Source organism: Callithrix jacchus, chromosome X, assembly GCF_049354715.1.
Source record: "Callithrix jacchus isolate 240 chromosome X, calJac240_pri, whole genome shotgun sequence".
Taxonomy (NCBI): domain Eukaryota; kingdom Metazoa; phylum Chordata; class Mammalia; order Primates; family Cebidae; genus Callithrix; species Callithrix jacchus.
The window spans coordinates 59554868-59578983 of record NC_133524.1 but is presented as its reverse complement, the minus strand read 5'-3'; the positions used below and the strand labels follow the sequence as shown (position 1 = coordinate 59578983).

The 24116-nt window shown below is 40.4% G+C and overlaps 2 pseudogenes; one reads left to right on the top strand and one right to left on the bottom strand.

Moving 5' to 3' along the window:
• Positions 1–8316: 8316 nt before the first annotated feature.
• On the bottom strand, positions 8317–9421 carry LOC100412959 (RNA-binding protein FXR1-like; annotated as a pseudogene).
• Positions 9422–9887: 466 nt separating this feature from the next.
• Positions 9888–18869, top strand: LOC100412601 (ATP-dependent RNA helicase DDX54-like; annotated as a pseudogene).
• The last annotated feature ends 5247 nt before the right edge of the window (positions 18870–24116 follow it).

Sequence of the window (24116 nt, the reverse complement as noted above, 5' to 3'; positions counted from 1 at the left end):
CAACAAAGATTAGTGACAAGAGTACACTGTTTTACTTTTTTCCTTTTTTTTGCACAGCTTTTTAAATATTGGGCTTAGTATAAGACAGCAGGATTCTCATATCTGCCTCTGCATTTAGTCTGTTGCATCATGCTGTTTTGGTTGAAATATTTGAAAAATACTCAGCCTTACACAGATAGTACAGTTAGGAAAATAAACATTTTACCAGCCTTTCCAGGTTACTGTAGATATTATTTGACATAACCAAAACTGGACAAGTGGTAGATTCTGAAAGATTAGTTTCAATCAGGAATCTAAATTCATGTCAATGTACTTTTCATATTCTATTAAATGCATTGATCTCTCTTGCATCTGGTCCTGTTAGATTATGTAAGAATAACAATACATTTAAGTAAATGGTTATAGTTTGATCAATGTTGTCCAATTAGAATATGAAATTGAAGGCACCAGCAGAGATAAAAACAAGTATTGATCTACAATAAAGCAGAAATTAGAGATAGCAAAACACAGTATGTATATTAGAATGAGAATGTGCAGAAGATCCTGGATATATTACGAGAGGTGGGAAGTAGGCTGAGATAGTGTAATCGGTTAAATTGTGTCTCTACAAAATGTATCCTTAAGTACTAAACCTGGCACCTGTGAATGTGACCTTATTTGGAAATAGATTCTGCAAAAATGGAATCAAATTCAGATAAAGTAATAGTAGAATAGAACAAGGCTCTAACCTAATAATAATGGTGTCCTTATAAGAAGAGGAAAATGCCATATGGAGAGCAACACACAGGGAGAACACCATGTGAGAAGGAGAGATTAAAGTTATGCAGCTGCAAGTCAAAAATGATAAGGATTGATGGCCACCACCAAAAGGTAAGGAAGATTTTTACCCATAGTCTTATAGGTAACAAGACCTGGTTAAGACTCTAATTTCTGACTTTTGGCCTTCAGAACAGTAATAGAATACACTTCTTTTATTTTAAGCCACCCATCTCATGGTATTTTGTTAGACAGCCCTTGGAAACAAATACAGACAGAGTACTAGAATGTATAATGTTTCTAATAACTCACCTCCTTTCCATAATATGAATACTACCTCACCTCCTATTGCCATTTTACATTTAGTGCCTATGGGAATGAATATACCACGTTGCTCCACTGGAGTTGAGCCTGGCCACATGATTTGCTCTGGTTAATACTATGGGAGTGGAAGTGATGTATGTGATGTACTAGGAGAAGTCTTAAGAACCATTGGGTGTTTCTGTTATGTCTCTTTCCTTCTGCCAGGATAATGGAAGTTTCCAGGTAGGGATCAGTTTTTTAGCTGATGTATAGCAGAGATACAACCAGCCCACATGCCACATTAGCATTATTGAAATCATTATTGAGAGATTCGTAGTGGTTTCTTACAGCAACGAAATCTAGGATCTCAAATCAATTCAGATAAAAAAATTCCTCTTCCATCAAAGATAGCATTTTTGATAGCAAATTGACATCATAACTATTAAAATAATTCCATCTATGAAGGATGACCCAGACGTTGGCATTTAAAGTCTATTTTTACAATGCCCTGGTACTCAACAGCAAATTCCCGCTGTTTATTGCAAAAAATTTCAGTAATACTAACCTAGCTTACAGTTCTACAAACCTATTCATTTCCTCTGTTGCTAGTATAATGTTCTGATTCCATTTCTTACATAAACAGAGCCAAGACAGTGTTACTTCCAGCTGTGTGTTAGGGATGGTGTGCACAGAGGTGACAGCTGAAAGTTATGAGAGGACCACAGGATAGCTATGTGATTTCACAGGCATATGATGGTGGCCACATTTCCTAACTTCCTTTTTTTGAGACCAAGTCTCACTCTGTCACCCAGGCTGAAGTACAGTGACGCAATCTCGGCTTACTACAACCAGCACTTCCCAGGTTCATGTGATTCTCCTGCCTCAGCCTCTTGAGTCCTTGGGACTCCAGGAACCTACCACTATGCCTGGAAAATTTTTGTATTTTAAGTAGAGAAGGGGTTTTGCCACGTTGGTCAGGGTGGTCTTGAACTTTTGTCTTTGTAATCCACCTGCCTTTGCCTCCAAAATGTATGGGATTAGAGGCATGAGTTACTGTGCCTGGCCTTCCTAACTTCTTAGAACCTAAGTTCTTAAATTTGTAACAGAAAGTAATACTGTTTTACATTTGAGAAGAGGCATTAGGACCATGGAATGGATACAGGTAAATTTTTAATATTATATTTTAAGCCCTTTCCTAATGAACTAAGCCAGTAAGTAGTTTGAAAATAAACTTTAAGCATTCATGAGGAGATGGGTCATAGGATAATGTTTATAACTTCTATTCACTCAGCAAATATTTATTAAAAGACCTTATGGGCCAGCCATTCTTCTAGGTATTAAAGAGACAGCTGTAAAAAAGCAAACAAAACCCCCTTCTTGGGAAACTCACATTCTTGAAATAATAAGTTATTTGAGAATGTGTTTTGTCATGAGCTCTTAAGTACAGATTGTAGTTGTTGTTAATTGATACTGCTATTTTTTTAAAAGTATGTATAGACTAACATTTCTAATGTAATTGTAAGGCTCCCATATTGCCTAATTTTTCAGTGGTATAATAACTGTAATTGCTATCAATACTAATTCAGAATTACATTAGCAGCACTGATTTTACAGCCCTGAAATAGATATAATCAACAACAAAAAAGTGTTTACTAAACTTTAGTCTGAAGAATAGATGATGTGGCCATTAATATAATGACAGCCTTTACTTACAGACAATTTGAAAGAAATGTCACTCTCTTTAGTCAAATGCTGCAATAGTGAAATTAAAACAAGACATTTATCTTTGAATGTGTCTTCCCTATGAGTACTAATTCACTGGGTCATTAGCTCCAACACTGTGAATAGGTACTCACTACCCCTTCAAATTTAATTAGTACACCAGATAATATAGAAGAGCACACTTTGCACTGCAGCTAATAGTAGATAATGGCTCTAAGAAAGAGAGCAATTGCCTTACTCTGTGATGGCTGTGCACGGAAAAAAATGTGTGTGCGTGTGTGTGTGTATATACACACACACACACATACATACATATGTACATTCCACCATGTCTTCCATTGCATTAGGCAAGAATCATTAATGGATAATAAAATAACTAAATCACAGATTTTGGGAAAGAGCCTATTCACATATCATCCAAGTTCTACCCCACATGTTAGCTCTATCCACAGTGTTATTGAGGTATAATTGATAAGTGAAAGTATATAATTTTATGTGTAAAAACAGTTAGATGACTAAGGACACAAAGCACCCCTGTAGAATTTTTACCAAAAACATTTCACCTGAATGCAACCATGACAGTAAATTTGATAAATGCATTTGAAAGACACTATGCAAAAAATAAAACTGGCCTATTAAAATTATTTTAATTTCTAAGGAGAAAGTGTTTAGAAACAGTTATATAGCAATGATCATTAAAGGAAAATAAAAATTAACTAAGATTTAATTATAGTATCATTGATTTTTACCTGGTTTGAAAAAAGTAACAGCCAATTAGGACATTAATGGGACATTTAGGGACATCATAAAACCTAATAGGGTCTTACGGTTGCAGCTCAGAAATGAAGAAGGATGAAAATACTATTGTTGCCTTCCTACAAGAAAAAAGTGTGAGACAAACTAAAGATTAATAAAGTTTTGTTTGTTTGTTTTCTTTCTTTTCTTCTTTATTTTTTGAGACAGTCTCACTCTGTTGCCCAGGTGGGAGTGCAGAGGTGCAATCTCGGCTCATTGTGACCTCCACCTTCCAGGTTCAAGTGATTCTTCTGCTTCAGCCTCCTAAGTAGCTGTGACTACAGGTGCATGCCACCATGCCTGCCTAATTTTCTACTAAATTTTGTATTTTTAGTAGAGATAGGGTTTTGCCATATTGGCCTGACCTCATGATCCACCTGCCTTGACATCCCAGTGCTGGGATTACAGGCATGAGCCACCATGACTGTCTCATTTGTCTGTTTTATAAACCATTAGAGAATAGAGGTAACAAGACAACTTAATAAGTTCTGGATAGAGACAGGTACAGCACTAAGAAAAACAGGACTCATGTATACGTTTATCTGGGGCAGATTCTACAAAAGGCCATAAAATCAGGTAGAAGATAAACTAAATGGTTTTAATTTACTGCTAAAAACCAAAGCTGAGCTAAGAGTGAGTGTACAAACACCCTAGGGTCACAGATATAGAAGAATTCTCACCCAAAAAGCAGGCCATTCCAATGGATATGCCAAGAGACTCTCACAGGGAAAACCAGGAAGAATCAAGAGAAATTTTTCCTTCTTGTGGTACTGGCTGGGAGATATCAGCAAAGACATATTATCAACTTAAATATTTATCACTGATAGACTAGATGAAGAAAATCTGGTACATATACTCCATAGAATGCTATGCAGCCATGAAAGGAACAAAACAATGTCCTTCACAAGTACATGGAAGGAGTTGAAAGCCATTATCCTCAGCAAACTGTGGGACACAGAAAACCAAACATCGCATGTTCTCATAAGTGGAAGCTGCGTGATGAAAACACATGAACACATGTTGAAGGGGGCAACACACACTGGGGCCTGTCAAGGGTGGGGGTGGAAGGACAGATAACATCAGGAAAAATAGTTAATAAATGCTGGCCTTAATACCTAGGTGATGTGATGATCTCTGCAGCAAACCACCATGGCACACGTGTACCTACTTAACAAACCTGCACATCCTGCACATGTCCTCCTGAACTTAAACGTTGAAAAAACAAATACATTTTAAAACATATTTTAATTCCTAGAAGTTTTGCTCACCATCACTTTCCCAAAGCACTATATTAAAAGCGAAAGTGATTTCATACCAGATCTCTTTCAGTCTCTGCCTCTCTCAGTACACATAAAAGCATCATTTGCAGTGAATCTGAATATATTTTGTTTAATTTTCTTAATGTTCTCCCAATGAAACACAAAATTTAATATAATTTATACCAAATATGTTAACAAATATTAACATAATAGTGGCAAAGACTAGTTATCATGGGTTAAAATAATTTAATGTAATTTATTTGTATGTTATTTTTCATTTTGCAAGTTTTTTACAAGTAGCAAAAACATATGTGCATGATTGTATTGGGAGAATAAAAGTAGACAGGTATCTGTATAATATCAATAGGGTTTTGAATGAACACTAACAAAACTTTTTAATATAAGTAAAGTCCAGATCCTGTTAAGGCACGCAGGATGGGGGTCTCAGGTTGAGAGAGTGGCTCTCATTCCAGTTCTATTCTTTTGAACGCTTTCTGAATAACCACTGCCACCATCAAAGTGACCACAAATGGGGGCTTTTCCACACTAATATGTTTGTTGAATCATGCTTCAATTTATTCTAAAACATAGGGAAGAGATGAGACTGGACCTATGGTTAAAGGCTTTATTAAATTCTCCGTGAAAACTACGGAGAAAGAAACGCAAATAGTCACCAGAAGCCTGGTAGCCTAGTTCAGGCAGCTGACTTTTCTCACCTTCCAGTTGGTACCTCTCCTCAAGGGACCTCCGTTGTCTTATCCTGCTTGCCCCACCACCCAGAACTGATGCTTTGTATCTGCCCACACTGTTCAGATCCAGGAAGAGGAGGAGATGGGGGTTGGGCTAAAGTGTTCATTACCAGCTGTGCTGTGTTTCCCTTCTGAGAAGGGATCCTTCTCAGACTAACAGGCAGGCTGATGAGTTAGCCTAGTTGGTGCATCAGTATCACCCGAAAAGTTTCTAAGGCCACAGACTGCTGAGGCTTACCCACAGTGTTCTTGGTTCAATAGGTCTGGGGTGGGGCCAGAGAGTTTGAGTTTTAGGCAATTGATAAGAGGCTGCCACTGGTCCCTGAACCACACTTAGAGAATCTCTGATTTAGACCAGTGTTCATAAAATATAATACGTTTAGGTTGTACAAGGATGGACAATTTTTAAAAATCTGATTGAAGAAGCATAAAAATAAAAGTCTAGCATGTAAACTTGCCACTGTATATTCTTCTGGTTTGTAACAAGTGAAAAGAGTGCTAGAAAATGCATTCTATTTTGCCCATACAATCACAGCACCGTGGGGAGGCTACTGTGCAGCATGCTTGGTTTTCAGGATCTAGGAGCTCAAGGAAGAAGATATAGACACAATGTCCTGACTCTCAGGCAGCGCTAGTTTTAGACAGTTCCCTTCCTTACCCCAACCTTACAATCAGTAGGTGATCAGGAAATGGGCCCTTACTACAGGGGTTCACAAGGTGTGGCTGTGAATACCTTTAGGGTGAATGAAGTCAAAACTATTTTTATAATAACATTTAGACATTGATTGCCTTTTGAAATTTCATTATCCCATGAGCATACAGAAAATTTTCCCAGGGGCTACATGATATGTAGTATGGCAAAAGAGTGAATGGAGAAGCAGATGTCAGAATCCAGATGTGAGAATGTCTGACTTCTATTAAATCAGACATTAATGAGACTTGTAAACATGTAATCAAAGGCATTCTTTTATTTATTTTATGGTTTTGAAAACTATACTTATTTTTTCGTGAAAATATTACTTTTCCAATTATAATTGTTTTGTAATTGTTAAATTGTTAATAAATATATATTTAATTATTTTTCAGTTTTAATTTCTAATACAGCATATCGTGACATTAAAAACCCTACATCAACAAAAGCTTGTGGAGACCCTTAATTATTTTATCAGCTTAATTGAAGCATAATTTACATACCATAAAATTTACTTACTGTGTAAGGTTTAATGACTTTAATGAATTGCTAATAAAATCATTTTATGCACAATCACCATATCCACTTTTAGAACACTTTTATTCTTCCAAAAATATCTTTCCTCCGCTTTCACAGTCAATCTCTGCTCACATCCCTGTCTTCAAGCAACCACTGCTCTGTGTTTTGTCTGGAGGCTTTTTGTTTTTGTTATTGTTATTTTTGTTGTTGCTTTCTTTTTTTGCTGCATTATATGTATTCATGTATTTCTTTCTTTCTTTTATCACATTTTAGGTTTGGGGGTACATGTGAAGAACATGCAAGATAGTTGCATAGGTACAAACGTGGCAGCGTGATTTGCTGCCTTCCTCCCCTTCACCTATATCTGGCATTTCTCTCCATGCTATCTCTCCCCAACTCCCCACCCCCCGCTGTCCCTCCCCAATTTCCTTCAACAGATCCAAGTGTGTAGTGCTCCCCTCCCCGTGTCCATGTGTTCTCATTGTTCAACACCTGCCTATGAGTGAGAACATGTGGTATTTCATTTTCTGTTCTTGTGTCAGTTTGCTGAGAATGATGTTCTCCAGGTTCATCCATGTCCCTACAAAGGACACGAACTCATCATTTTTGATGGCTGCATAATATTCCATGGTGTATATGTGCCACATTTTCCCTGTTCAGTCTATCATCGATGGGCATCTGGGTTGGTTCCAGGTCTTTGCTATTGTAAACAGTGCTGCAATGAACATTCATGTGCATGTGTCCTTATAGTAGAACGATTTGCTGTTGCTTTCTAAAGATGACTCTAGCTATGTTTGCCAATGTTGGAGTGCAGTAGCACTATCACACCTCACTGTAGCCTCAACTTCTTGGGCTCAAGAAATCTTCTGTCGTCTTTCTGCAAAGCTTGCACTGCAGGCAAACACCACCACACCCAGTCAGTTTTTAATTTCTTGTAGAGATAGAGTCTCACTCTGTTTCCTAAGCTGGTCTCAAACTCCTGGCCTTAATTGATCCTCCTGTCTTGGCTTCCCGAATTGCTGGGATTACAGATATGAGGCACCCCACATGACATTTCTATAGGGTTTTGACTTTTAATGAATATCACATATGTAATCACTCAATATACAATCTTTTGGATCATTTAATATGCTTTTTATATTCATCATGATTTTTGCATATATGTGATTTGTTCTTTGTTTTATTCTTTAATTTTATTTTTTATAATTTCAACTTTTATTTCAGATTCAGGGAGTAAATGGGCAGCTTCGTTACATATTTTCTTCTGTAGCCAGCAACTTTTTTTTAATGTTACATACACTATGCTCAAGGCACATCTGATGATATAATTTGTAACACAGTAGATGTCAAAGTTATATTTAACATATGATTTTCTCAGAATTCCTCCCCTTTTTTGAATTCCAAATGGAGGAACTGAAAGTGTGATTTAAAGACTGGCAATCCATATTCTATCGTTGGAAAGCTTGTACAAGCACTATTGTAAATGTAATGCTAAGAACTGTAAAACAGAAACTTCTTCAGTTTATGAAACACCATTCAGGACTGCTGCTTCTTGAGTGTTTTCTTCTTTTAGGCTATTAATCTGTTCTTCTCCTGGAGTGTGCTGTAGCTTAGAAATGTCATTGCCAGAAGCACTAGTGGAGCCATTTATTGCCTTTTCGGAAGGACCATGCTCATCAATCACATCTTTTGCCATTTTTTTTGTTATTAGCCAAAGTTTCCCTTGGGAGGTTTCTTTGCTCTGAGACTCAGCTCTAATAATCTGAAACTGTGACTAGCCCATTTTGATAAACTGAGGCTGTATTAAATTTAGTCATTCCATTCATCAGAACAGCATCTTTATCAGTCCTTCATCTACAAGACTTCCTACGACAGTTAGTACTGTGATGAGACTCTGTGGCAACAGTGTTTGCAGTCTGATCTGATTATATGTTATCAAGTAAGCTGTATGGATTGCTCTCTGGATCTTTGAGCACAGAACTGATGAAGGATTTGCCACCACGTGCTCCACCACTACCTTGACCCCCTGAAACACTTCTGCCTCTTCCTCCTTAATGTCTCCTGCTGTCATGCTGATGTCAACTGTATCTATCATCTTCTCTTGCAAACGACCAGTCACTCAACTCGCCTTTATGCTCAGATTCTGTTTCAGAGGGGTTAGACAGCTCAGAATTTGTACCATAACTGGAGGTGTAATTAGGTACCCGATGACCTCTGCCTCTTCCACTATAAGACCTAGAACCTTGCACAAAAGAGACAATACCTTCATCAGTGACATATCCTTTCTCTTTTCAGGTCCTCTGGTGGAAGAAGGTCTGAAACCCCTACCAATCTGTTGTAGCTATTCATCAACGTGTAGGCGTTCCATTCTCAGCTGTTCTACTTCCTTTAGATAAGCAATATGATACTGTAAAAGAACTTGCACATTTCCAATGCTTTCTTTAGTGTCAACAAATACAAATGGAACCATACCATCTTCTCTGGGTAGTTTATTCATTGTCCCCTTCAATTCTCACCAGAACCACACCAGATTTGTCCACAATTTCTTGAATAACTTTGCCATTTTTTTCCAATTACTTTTTCAGTAGGATTCCTAGGAACCTGAATAAAATCCTCCACAAATTCCAAGAAACCTCTAGCATTTTTTACCTCATCAGAATTCTCTCCATAGATTCTACATGTTCCAGTATTTTCATCTAGCTCGATGGCAGTAACTCCAGAAACCTTCCTACCTTGCTGAATGTAACTACCATGTGTTCCTATTGCCAGGCCCATTAAATCTGTCCTTGAAAAAAATTCCTCATAAAAAGGTGCTGTGGGGAGGGATTCAAGATGGTGCGGTAAGAACTACCCAGGATTGAAGCTCTCGGTGAATGCGTGGAGGGTGAGTCAGGGCCGCATTTCCAGACGGATCTTTGTTGCCCACAGAACACGGAAATTCCCAGGTATAAAAGAGACGTCGGACGCCAGGCAGAGGTTTTGGCTGGTGCAGCCAGCAGCTGGTGAAGCCAGCGGCCAGCGCTGTAGTGCTGCGGTGCTCCACAGTGCTCTGTACAAAGCGCACTGGTCCAGGTGCCGTGTTGAACAGGCAATATGCGACTTGAGAGGGCATACTGGCATATCTATCTGACTGAAGGGGACTTAGATGGTGAGCCAGACCAGGAGATTCCAGAAAAACGGTGTTTGGGCCAGCGGAGTGGGACAAACAAAATGGCGATCCCAAACGCTCTGGGTGGAGAGTTTCACTGTGGGCACAGCTGAAATCAGGACGGTGCAGCTCAGTGGGGGAGGGGAGCCCGCCATTACCCAGGCAAACCGCTCCTACTGAGGTACACACCCATTGCTGATGCAGCCTATTGTTGCCGAGGCAACCTGCCACCACAGAGAGACTCTGCTGCAGGGCGTAGCCCGTGGCAGCAAGGTGGAAACCACAGCAGCAGCGCAGAGCCTGCAGCAGCAGGGTGGACCTCATACCAGCAAGGCGGAGCCTCGGCCGGCAAATAGTGACTAGACTGCCTCCTAGCTGGGCAGGACAGCACAACGAACACTCACAAAAAAAGTCCCAATCCCCGGAGACAGAGCATCTGAAAAAAAAAGGGTTTTTTTTATGAGTTCTGCTGCAGCAGAATTAAAGGTAGCAGCCTAACAGCCCTGAACGAACAACAGAGTTCACAGCTCAGCACTTGAGCTTCTATAAAGTACAGACTGTCTCCTCAAGCAGCTCCCTGACCCTTCTATATCCAAAAGACTGACATTTGGCAGGCATCATTCTGGGACAAAGATAGCAGAAAATGAAACTGGTAACATCTCTCACTGTTCCGCAGCTGCTATAGGTGCACCCCAGACAAGCAGGGCCTGAAGAGGACCTCAGCAGTTGTACAGTGGAGGGGCTAGACTGGTAGAAATAAAACCAAGTAACAGAAATACGTCATCATCAACAATCTGTGCGTACCTCAGAGACCAAATCGAAAAGTCAGCAACTACACAGACAACACGTGGATTAGTCCACAAAGATGGAAAGAAACCAGCCCAAAAAGAAAGACAACACCTGAAACAAGAACACCTCGCCTCCTACAAAGGACGAAAACTCCTCACCAGCAAGGGAACAAAGCTGAACAAAGAATGACTGTGACAAAATGATGGAATTAGACTTCAGAAGGTGGATAATGAGAAACTTTTGTGAGCTAAAAGAAAATGTTTTAAATCAATGCAAAGAAACTAAGAACCTTGAAGAAAGATTTGAAAAAAGATTTGAGGAAATGATAACAAGAATGGATAACAGAGAGAAATATGAATGAATTAAAGAAGCTGAAAAACAGAATACAAGAACTTCGCAAAGCATGCACAAGTTTCAACAGCCAAATTGACCAAGCAGAAGAAAGAATATCAGAAGTCGAAGATCAACTCAATGAAATCAAATGAGAAACCAAGATCAGAGAAAAAAGCCCAAGAAGAAATGAACAAAGCTCCAAGAAAAGTGGGACTTTATGAAGAGACCTAACCTACGTTTGATAGGTGTAGCAGAATGTGATGAAAAGAATAAATCCAAGCTGTAAAACACTCTTCAGGACATTATCCCGGAAATTCCCCCACCTAGCAAGACAGGCCAACACTCAAACGCAGGAAATACAGAGAACACCACAAAGATATTCCACAAGAAGAGCAACCTTAAGGCACATAATCGTCAGATTCAACAGGGTTGAAATAAAGGAGAAAATACTAAGGGCAGCCAGAGAGAAAGGTCGGGTCACCCACAAAGGGAAGCCCATCAGACTCACAGCAGATCTCTCAGCCAAAACACTAATACCCAGGAAAGAGTGGGGGCCAATATTCAACATTTTTAAAGAAAAGAACTTTAAACCCAGAATTTCACATCCAGCCAAACTGAGCTTCATAAGTGAAGAAAAAATAAAATCCTTTGTGAACAAGCAAGTACTCAGAGAGTTTGTCACCACGAGGCCTACTTTACAAGAGCTGCTGAAACACGCCTCACAACCAGTACCAGCCATTCCAAAATCACACTAAAGGATAAGAGCATCAACATAATGAAGAATCTACATAAACTAACGGGCAAAACAACCAGCTAGCATCAAAATGGCAGTAACAAATTCACAAATAACAATATTAACCCTAAATGTAAATGCACTAAATGCACCAATCAAAAGACACAGACTGGAAAATTAGATAAAAATCCAAAACCCATCAGTGTGCTATGTCCAGGAAACCCATCTCACATGCAAGGATACACAAAGGCTCAAAATAAAGAGATGGATGAAGATTTACCAAGCAAATGGAGAGCAAAAAAAGCAGGAGTTGCAATTCTTATCTCTGATAAAATAGACTTTAAGGCAACAAAGATTAAAAGAGACAAAGAAGGTCATTACATAATGGTAAAAGGATTGATACAACAAGAAGAGCTAACGATCCTAAACATATATGGACCCAACACAGGAGCACCCAGATACATAAGGCAAGTTCTTAATGACTTACAAAGAGACTTAGACTCCCACACAATAATAGTGGGAGACTTTAACACTCCACTGTCAATATTAGACAGATCAACCAGACAGAAAATCAACAAGGATATCCAGGGCTTGAACTCAGACCTGGAGCAAGCAAATCTGATAGACATTTACAGAACTCTCCACCCCAAATCCACAGAATATACATTCTTCTCAGCACCACATCACACCTACTCTAAAATTGACCACATAATTGGAAGTAAAGCACTCCTCAGCAAATGCAAAACAACTGAACTCATAACAAACAGTCTCTCAGACCATAGTGCAATCGAGTTAGAACTCAGAATTCAGAAACCAACCCAGAACCGCACAGCTTCATGGAAACTGAACAACTGGCTCTTGAATGTTGACTGGATAGACAATGATATGAAGGCAGAAATAAAGAAGTTCTTCGAAACCAATGAGAACGAAGACACAACATGCCAGAACCTCTGGGACACATTTAAAGCAGTCTCTAGAGGAAAGTATATAGCAATAAGTGCCCATATGAGGAGAATGGAGAGATCCAAAACTGACACCCTGTCGTCCAGATTGAAAGAGCTAGAGGAGCCAGATCAATAAAACTCAAAACCCAGCAGAAGACAAGAAATAACTAAGATCAGAGCAGAACTGAAAGAGATAGAGACACGAAAAACCCTTCATATTATCAATAAATCCAAGAGCTGGTTTTTTGAAAAGATCAACAAAATAGACCACTAGCTAGATTGACTAAAAAGAAAAGAGAGAACAACCAAATTGATGCAATAAAAAATGATAATGGGGAAATCACCACAGATTCCACAGAAATTCAAACCATCATCAGAGAATATTACAAACAACTCTATGCACATAAACTAGTAAACCTGGAAGAAATGGATAAATTCCTGGACTCCTGTGTCCTCCCAAGCCTAAACCAGGAGGAAGCTGAAACTATGAATAGACCAATAACAAGGTCAGAAGTCGAGGCAGCAATTAAGAGCCTACCACACAAAAAAAGCCCAGGTCCAGATGGGTTCACAGTCGAAATCTACAAGACACACAAAGGGGAGCTGGTACCATTCCTTCTGAAACTATTCAAAATAATCCAAAAAGAGGGAATTCTTCCCAAATCATTTTATGAAACCAATATCGTTTTGATACCAAAACCCGGCAGAGACCCCACAACCAAAGAAAACCTCAGGCCAATATTCATGATGAACATAGATGCAAAAATCTTCAATAAAATTTTGGCAAGCCGATTGCAACAGCAACTCAAAAAACTCATCCGTCATGACCAAGTAGGACTCATCCCGGGGATGCAAGGCTGGTTCAAAATACACAAGTCTATAAACGTAACTCACCACATAAACAGAACCAAAAACAAACATCACATGATTATCTCAATTGACGCAAGGAAGACATTTGACAAAATTCAACAGCGCTTTATGCTAAAAACCCTCAATAAACTCGGTATCGACGGAACATATCTCAAAGTAATATAAGCTATTTATGAAAAACCAACAGCCAATATCATACTGAATGGGCAAAAACTGGAAGCATTCCCTTTGAAATCCGGCACTAGACAATGATGCTTTTTTTCACTACTCCTATTCAATATAGTACTGAAAGTCCTAGCCAGAGCAATCAGGCAAGAAAAAGAAATAAAGGGTATTCAAATAGTAAAGGTGGAAGCCAAATTCTCTCTATTTTCAGACGACATGATAGTATACCTAGAAGACCCCATCACCTTAGCCCAAAAACTCCTGAAACTGATAAGCAACTTCAGCAAAGTCTCAGGATATAAAATCAATGTGCAAAATTCACAAGCATTCCTCTACACCAATAACAGACTTAATGAAAGCCAAATCAAGAACGAACTGCCATTCACAATTGCTACAAAAAGAATAAAATACCTAGGAATACAACTCACAAGGAACGTAAGGGACCTCTTCAAAAAAAACTACAAACCACTGCTCAACGAAATCAGAGAGGACACAAACAGATGGAGAAACATTCCATGTTCATGGTTAGGAAGAATTAACATCGTGAAAATGGCTATACTGCCCAAAGTAATTTACAGAACCAATGCTATCCCCATCAAGCTACCATTGACTTTCTTCACAGAACTGGAAAATACCACCATGAACTTCATATGGAACCAAAAGAGAGCCCGCATAGCCAAGTTAATCCTAAGGAAAAAGAACACAGCGGGGAGCATCACACTACCGGATTTCAAACTATACTACAAGGCTACAGTAATCAAAACAATATGGTACTGGTACCAAAACAGACATATAGACCAATGGAACAAAACAGAGGCATTGGAGGCAACACAACACATCTACAACCATACAATCTTGGATAAACCTGACAAAAACAAGCAATGGGGAAAAGATTCCCTGTTTAATATGTGGTGTTGGGAAAACTGGCTAGCCTTGTGCAGAAAGCAGAAACTGGACCCCTTCCTGACACCTTATACTAAAATTAACTCCAGGTGGATTAAAGACTTAAACATAAGACCTGGCACCATAAAAACCCTAGAAGTAAATCTAGGCAAAACCATCCAGGACATAAGGGAAGGCATGGACTTCATGAACAAAACACCAAAAGCATTGGCAACAATAGCCAAAATAGACAAATGGGACCTAATGAAACTCCACAGCTTCTGCACGGCAAAAGAAACAGTCACTAGAGTGAATCAGCAACCAACAGAATGGGAAAATATTTTCCAGTTTACCCATCTGACAAAGGGCTGATATCCAGAATTTACAAAGAACTCAAACAGATTTACAGGAAAAAACCAAGCAAGCCCATTCAAAAATGGGCAAAAGATATGAACAGACACTTTACGAAAGAACACATATATGAGGCCAACAATCATATGAAAAAATGCTCACCATCACTGGTCATTAGAGAGATGCAAATCAAAACCACATTTAGATACCATCTCACGCCAGTTAGAATGGCGATCATTAAAAAATCTGGAGACAACAGTTGCTGGAGAGGATGTGGGGAAAAAGGAATACTTTTACACTGTTGGTGGGAGTGTAAATTAGTTCAACCATTGTGGAAGACAGTGTGGCGATTCCTCAAGGCCTTAGAAATAGAAATTCCATTTGACCCAGCAATCCCATTACTGGGTATATATCCAAAAGACTACAAATCATTCTACTATGAGGACACATGCACACGAATGTTCATTGCAGCACTGTTTACAATATCAAAGACCTGGAACCAACCCACATGCCCATCGATGATAGACTGGATTGGGAAAATGTGGCACATATACACCATGGAATATTATGCAGCAATCAGAAATGTTGAGTTCATTTCGTTTGTAGGGACATGGATGAATCTAAAGGACATCATTCTCAGCAAACTGACACAAGAACAGAAAATGAAATACCGCATATTCTCACTCATAGGCGGGTGATGAAAAATGAGAACACATGGACACAGGGAGGGTTGTACTAAACACTGGGGTCTATTGGGGGGGAAAAGGGAGGGCCAGTGGGGGAAGGAGCTGGGGAGGGGTAGCCTGGGGAGGAATGTCAAATGTGGGTGAAGGGGAGAAAGGAAGCAAAACAGACTGCCATGTGTGTACCTATGCAACTCTCTTGCATGTTCTGCACATATACCCCAAAACCTAAAATACAATAAAAATAAATAAGCTGCTGTAAGTTGTTTTGTGCCTTCTAAATAATTAGTGGCCTCTTCTTTTCTGGACATAAGCAATAACTTTGTACGAATACTTCATAAATGCATGTCACTTAAGACATTTACTCTCTTCACAGTTGCTTCACTGGCAGACAATATCATTAGCTGTGTTGTTTCTGAATGATACAACATTCAGCATGCTCCTACTGCTTTCTTATAATCTTTATGTGCATTTTCATTAGCATACACCTCTCTCAAATCCCCAGGAACATCCACTGTGCATTTAAATAAGGTATTTTTTGATAGTTTTATTTTGACTGACAGGTCGAAGTCGTAACCTCACTCCTGTAATCTGAGCATTTGGGGAGACAGAGGTGGGATCACTTGAGGCCAGGAGTTCAAGTCCAGCCAGGGCAACAAAGTGAGCTCCCATCCACGGCCCCACTCTTTTGACCCTCCCCACCACCTGGAGTGATTCTGAAGTTTGTTCCAGATATTCTCTCACTGTGTCTGCACATACCCCTGAGAGGCAGAGTATTTTACCACGCCTAAAATGAAGGTACATTTTCTCAGTGTCATCTAAGACCCCATTAGCCTTCAGAGGTCCCTGCTGTCATGATCTTAAGAGTGGATTCACATCAGAAAACCAAATAAGGCCTGAGCTACCCGGCGTTCAAATGCATCATGAAGAAGGGGTACAAAGTGCTAACACCCATCCAGAGGAAGACCATCCCGGTGATCTTGGATGGCAAGGATGTGGTTGCCATGCCTGCACTGGCAGCAGCAAGACCACCTGCTTCCTCCTTTCCATGTTTAAGTGCCTCAATACCCACAGTGTTCAGACTGGGGCCCATGCCCTCATCCTCTTGCTCACCTTAAAACTGTTTCTGCAGACCCTGAAGTTCACCAAGGAGCTGGGGAAGTTCACTGGCCTCAAGACTGCCTAGATCCTGGGTGGAAACAGGATGGAAGATCAGTTTGCAGCCCTGCATGGAAATACCGACATAATTGTTACTCCCAGATAGTTGGTGCATGTGGCTGTGGAAATGAACCTGAAGCTGCAGAGCATGGAATATGTGGTGTTTGATGAAGCTGACTGGCTTTTTGAAACGGGCTTCACAGAGCAGCTGCATGAGATCATTGCCCACTTCCCTGGGGGCCACCAGACGGTGCTGTTCTCCACCACGCTGCCCAAACTGCTAATGGAATTTGCCCAGGCAGGCCTCACAGAGCCTGTGCTCATCCTGTTTGACATGGATGCTAAGCTCAATGAGCAGCCTCCTTCTTCCTTGTGTGGGAGGACACCAAGACTGCTGTGCTGCTCCACCTGCTGCATAACGTGCTGCAGCCTCAGGACAAGACCGGGGTGTTTGTGGCCACGAAGCACCATGTTGTATACCTCACTGAGCTACTGACAACTCAGCAGGTGAGCTGTGCCCACATCTACACTGCCCTAGACCTGACAGCCCACAAGATCAACCTCACCAAATTCACACTTGGCAAGTGCTCTGCCCTCATCATGACTGACCTGCCCACCAGGGGCCTGGACATTCCACTGCTGCACATCAGCTACAGCTTCCCTGCCTAGGGCCAGCTCTTCTTCCATGGGCTGTGTGGCCCGAGCTGGCCAAAGTGGCATGGCCTATTCCTTGGTGGCCCCTGACCAAATCCCCTACCTGCTGGATCTGCATCTGTTCCTGGGCCGCTTCCTCACCCTTGACCAGCCCCTGGAGGAATGCTCAGGTGTGGCTAGTGTGAACTGCATGCTGGGCCAGGTGCCACAGAGCATGGTGGATGAGGAGGATGGTGGCTTGACGAGCACCCTGGAGGCATGGCTGGAGCTACAGGGCCTGGCTGGCATAGCTGACAATGCCCAGCAGCAGTGCCTGCACTTGTGACTAGTGCCCTACCCAATTTCATCAAGAGGGCCAAGGAACTGAACCTTGCAGGGCTGGGCCTGCACCCCCTGTTCAGTTCACACTTCAAGGAGGAGGAGCTTCAGTGGCTGAGGCTGGTGGACAGCTTCAAAAACTACCGCTCCCAGGTGACCATCTTTGAGATCAATGCCTCCAGCTGAGACATGTACAACCAGATGATGCACGCCAAGCGGCAGAAGGACTGCAATGTCATTGCCCGCGTCCAGCAGGAGCATCAGGAGGGCCCTGTAGGCCCAGCTCTGAGACACCCAGCACTGCTGGAGAAGTAGCCTGAGGAAGAGGAGGTGGGAGAGAGTGTGGAGGATGTCTTCTCAGAAGTCTTGGGCCAGAAGCAGCCACAGTTGGGACTCAACAGGGGAGCCAAGAGGCAGAGGGAGGTGTTCTGGCAGCTGGACCAGGAATTCTACATCCCCTACTGGCCCCAAAACTTTGACAGCGAGCTGGGCCTTAGCTTTGGCAGCAAATGGGGAGCCTTCAAGCAGCAGGTGACTGGCGTGGTCCTGGACCTGATGGTGGATGAAGCCCAGAATCTCACAAGGGGCTGCCAGCAGCTCAAGTGGGACCATAAGAAGAAGTGATTTGTGAGACAGTAAGGACAGGAAGACAAGAAGAAGATTAAGACAGAGCAGCCACTACATCAGCAGCTCCTGCAAGAGAACCTCTATCAGAAGTGGAAACACAAACAGAAAATTGATGATCATGACTCGGGCGAGGAAGGGGCATCTGACTGGTGAGGCCCAGAGCAAAGAGATGAGAAGCAAGGCCAAGGTGCATCCCAGCCCTGTGCCACAGGCATCTATGCAGGCCACATCTGCCTGGAACTCAAGACAAAGCAGCAGATGCTGAAGCAGCAGCATCGGGCCCAGAAGCTGTGCTTCCTGCAGTGTGGCGGCCTCAAGCAGCTCTCTGCTGGCAACCACCGCCATGCCCAGGAGATGCAGCAGTGTGCCTTTGGCTGGGGTGCCAGCTCCAAGAAGAGCAAGATGCGAAAGAGGATGTGAGGACCAGGACTGAGCCCGGTGGTTCCTTGGTTGGCTTTAGGGTGGACATAAGCAGATGTTCCTTATCTAAGAAATCTCCAAACTGCCTTTCACAATTACTGAACTAACTTACATTCCCATCAACAGTGTGAAAGTGTTCCCTTTCCTCCACAGCCTTACCAGCCTCTGTTATGATGTAATGTTTTAATAATAGTCATTCTAACTGCTGTGAGATAGTACCTCATTCTGGTTTTGGTTTGCATTTCTCTGATGGTTATGAGCATTTTTTCATATGTTTATTGGTCATTTGAATGTCTTCTTTTGAGAAATATATGTTTATATTCTTTGCCCAATGTTCTTTTCTTTTTTTTTTAATTGTACTTTAAGTTCTGGGATACATGTGCAGAAAGTGCAGGTTTGTTACATAGGTATACACATGTCATGGTGGTTTGCTGCACCCATTAACCCATCCTCTACATTAGATGTTTCACCTAATGCTGTCTCTCTCCTTGCTCCTACTCCCTGACAGGTTTCATTGTGTGATGTTCCCCTCCCTATGACCATATGTTCTCATTATTCAAGTCTCACTTATGAGTGAGAACATGCAGTGTTTTATTTTTTGTTCCTGGGTTAGTTTGCTGAGAATGATGGTTTTCTGTTTTATCCATGTCCCTGCAAAGGACATGAACTCATCCTTTTTTATGGCTGCATAGTATTCCACAGTGTATATGTGTCACATTTTATGTATTCAGTCTATCATAGATGTGTATTTGGGTTAGTTCCAGGTCTTTGCCATTGTAAACAGTGTTACAATAAATGTACATGTGCATGTGTATTTATAGCAAAATAATTTATAATCCTTTGTGTATATACACAGTAATGGGATTGCTGGGTCAAATGATATTTCTGGTTCTAGATCCTTGAGGAATTGCCACACTGTCGTCCACAATGGTTGAACTAATTTATACTCCCATCAACAGTGTAAAAGTGTTCCTATTTCTCCATATCCTCTCCAGCGTCTGTTGTTTCCTGACTTTTTAATAATCACCATTCTAACTGGCATGAGATGGTATCTCAATGTGGTTGTGATTTGCATTTCTCTAATGAGAGTGATGATGAGCTTTTTTTTCATATGTTTACTGGCCTCATTAATGTCTTCTTTTGAGAAATGTCTGTTCATATCTTTTGCCCACTTTTTGATGGGTTGTTTGTTTTTTTCTTGTAAATTTATTCAAGTTCTTTGTAGATTCTGGATATTAGCCCTTTGTCAGATGGATAGATTGCAAAATTTTTCTGCTATTCTGTAGGTTGCCTGTTTAGTAAATAGGGAATCCTTTCCTCATTGCTTGTTTTTATCAGGTTGGTCAAAGATCAGATGGTTGTAGAATGTGTGGTGTTATTTCTGAGACCTCTTCTGTTTCATTGCTCTATATTTCTGTTTTGCTACTACTACCATGCTGTTTTTGCTGCTGTAACCTTATAGTATAGTTTGAAGTCAGGTAGCATGATGCCTCCAGTTTACTTTTTCTTAGGATTATCTTGACTATATGGGGTCTTTTGTGGTTCCATTTGAAATTTAAAGTATTTTTTCTAATTCTGTGAAGAAAGTCAATGGTAGTTTGATGAGGATAGCATTGAATCTTTAAATTACATTGTTTTCACAATGTTTATTCTTACTATCAATGAGCATGGAATGTTTTTCCATCTATTTGTCTCCTATCTTATTTTCTTGAACAGTGGTTTCTAGTTCTCCTTGAAGAGATCCTTTACATTCCTTGCAAGTTGTATTCCTAGGTATTTTATTCTCTTTGTAGCAATTTTGAATGGGAGTTCACTCATAATTTGGCTCTCTGTTTATCTGTTATTGGTGTATAGGAATGCTTGTGATTTTTGCACATTGATTTTTATTCTGAGACTGCTGAAGTTGCTTATCAGCGTAAAGAGATTTTGGGCTGAGATAAGAGGGTTTTCTAACTATACAACCATGTCATCTACAAACAGAGACAGGTTAACTTCTCTACTTCCTATTTGAATACACTTTATTTCTTTCTCTTGCCTGATTTCCCTGGCCAGAGCTTCTAATACTATGTTGAACAGGAGTGATGAGAGAGCTCATCTTTGTCTTGTGTCAGTTTTCAAAAGGAATGCTTCTGGCTTGTGCCCATTTAGTATGATATTGGCTGTGGGTTTGTCAAAAATACCTCTTGTTATTTCTATTCTACTGCTGGCTTCACAAGTATAAGAAGATGTCTGTGAAATAGTTTTTGCTGAAAGCTTAAGTCACAAGGGCAAGCTTTGTGGAAAAAGTACTCATCAATAAGTGAAATTATTTTCTGATAGCTACCTTTTTCTGGCTATTGACTGCTCCCAAGTCAGCTTTTCTGATAATTTCTTACTGGCATCTTTTAACATATAGTTTACAAATAATTTATAAATTATTTGTTGCAACAAAAAAACTAGCAGAAAATAATAGTGTTTTTAAATTTATTTATTTATTTAATTTTACATGCACACCATGTCTGGCATATCTCCCCATGTTATCCCTTCCCACCCTCCCCTCTCTCTCCACTCCATGTTGTCTCTCCCCTACACCCCTAAATATGAGTGAGAACATGTGGCGTTTGGCTTTCTGTTCTTGTGTCATTTTGCTGAGAATGATGGTTTCCATATTCATCCAAGTCCCTACAAAGAACAGGAACTCATCGCTTTTTTATGGCTGCATAGTATTCCATGGTGTATGGGTACCACATTTTCTTTGTCCAGTCTATCATTGATGGGAATTTGGGTTGGTTCCAAATATTTGCTACTGTACACAGGGCTTCAATGAACATACGTGTGCATGTGTCTTTATAGTAGAATGATTTATAGTTCTTTGGGTATATGTTGAGTAATGGGATTGTTGGGTCAAATGGAATTTCTATTTCTAGATCCTTGAGAAATCGCCACACTGTCTTCCACAATGGATGAACGAATTTACACTCCCACCAACAGTGTAAGAGTGTTCCTATTTCTCTACATCCTCTCCAGCACCTGTTGTCTCCAGATTTCTTAATGATTGCCCACTTATGATTTTTTTTTTCATGTAAATCTCTTTTAGTTATTTGTAGATTCTGGATATTAGCCCTTTGTCAGATAGGTAAATTGCAAAACCTTTTTCCCATTTTGTTGGTTGCCAGTTCACTCTAATGATTGTTCCTTTTGCTGTGAAGAAGCTCTGGGGCTTAATTAGATCTCATTAGTCTATTTGGGCTTTTGTTGCCAATGGTTTTGGTGTTTTAGTCATGAAGTCCTTGCCTATGCCTATGTCCTGAATGGTTTTGTCTAGGTTTTCTTCTAGGGTTTTTATGGTGCTATGTCTTCTTCCTGGCTTAGGCTTGGTAGGGTGTAAGTGTCAAGGAATGTATCAATGTTTTACAGTTTACTGGTTTATGTGCATAGAGTTGTTTGTAGTAATCTGATGATAGTTTGTATTTCTGTTGAATCGGTGGTGATATCCCCTTTATCATTTTTAATTGAATATATTTGATTCTTCTCTCTTTTCTTATTTATTTATTTTATTATTTTTTTTTTAAATTTTTTATTGGATTTTAGGTTTTGGGGTACATGAGCAGAGCATGCTAGACAGTTGCATAGGTACACACATGGCAGTGTGCTTTGCTTGCATTTTCCCCTTCACCCAAGTTTGGCATTTCTCCCCAGGCAATCACTCCCCACCTCCCCCTCCCACTGGCCCTCCCCTTTTCCCCCCAATAGACCCCAGTGTTTAGTACTCCCCTTTCTGTGTCCATGTGTTCTCATTTTTCATCACCCGCCTATGAGTGAGAATATGCGGTGTTTCATTTTCTGTTCTTGTGTCAGTTTGCTGAGGATGACGTTCTCCAGATTCATCCATGTCCCTACAAACGACACAAACTCATCATTTCTGATTGCTGCATAATATTCCATGGTGTATATGTGCCACATTTTTCCAATCCAGTCTATTATCAGTGGGCATTTCGGTTGACTACAGGTCTTTGCTATTGAAAACAGTGCTGCAATGAACATTCGTGTACATGTGTCCTTATAGTAGAACAATTTATAGTCTTTTAAATATATACCCAGTAATGGGATTGCTGGGTCAAATGGAATTTCTATTTCTAAGGCCTTGAGGAATCGCCACACTGTCTTCCACAATGGTTGAACTAATTTACACTCCCACCAACAGTGTAAAAGTGTTCCTTTTTCTCCACATCCTCTCCAGCATCTGTTGTCTCCAGATTTTTAATGATCGCCATTCTAACTGGTGTGAGATGGTATCTCAGTGTGGTTTTGATTTGCATCCCTCTGATGACCAGTGACGATGAGCATTTTTTCATATGATTGTTGGCCTCATATATGTCTTCTTTCGTAAAGTGTCTGTTCATATCCTTTGCCCACTTTTGAATGGGCTTGTTTGTTTTTTTCCTGTAAATCCGTTTGAGTTCTTTGTAAATTCTGGATATAAGCCCTTTGTCAGATGGGTAAACTGCAAAAATTTTTTCCCATTCTGTTCGTTGCCGATCCACTTTAGTGACTGTTTCTTTTGCCGTGCAGAAGCTGTGGAGTTTCATTAGGTCCCGTTTGTCTATTTTGGCTTTTGTTGCCAATGCTTTTGGTGTTTTGTTCATGAAGTCTTTGCCTACTCCTATGTCCTGGATAGGTTTGCCTAGATTTCCTTCTAGGGGTTTTATCGTGCCAGGTCTTATGTTTAAGTCTTGAATCCATCTGGAGGTAATTTTAGTGTGAGGTGTCAGGAAGGGGTCCAGTTTCTGCTTTCTGCACATGGCTAGCCAATTTTCCAACACCATTTGTTAAACAGGGAATCCGTTCCCCATTGCTGGTTTTTGTCAGGTTTATCAAAGATTGTATAGTTGTAGATATGTTGTGTTGCCTTCGGTGCCTCTGTTTTGTTCCATTGGTCTATATCTCTGTTTTGGTACCAGTACCATTCTGTTTTGATTACTGTAGCCTTGTAGTAGAGTTTGAAATCCGGTAGTGAGATGCCCCCCGCTGTGTTCTTTTTGCTTAGAATTGACTTGGCTATGCGGGCTGTCTTTTAGTTCCATATGAAGTTCATGGTAATTTTTCTTCCAGTTCTGTGTAGAAAGTCAATGGTAGCTTGAAGGGGATAGCGTTGATTCTGTAAATTACTTTGGGCAGTATAGCCATTTTCACGATATTAATTCTTCCTAACCATGAACATGGAATGTTTCTTCATCTGTTTGTGTCCTCTCTGATTTCGTTGAGGAG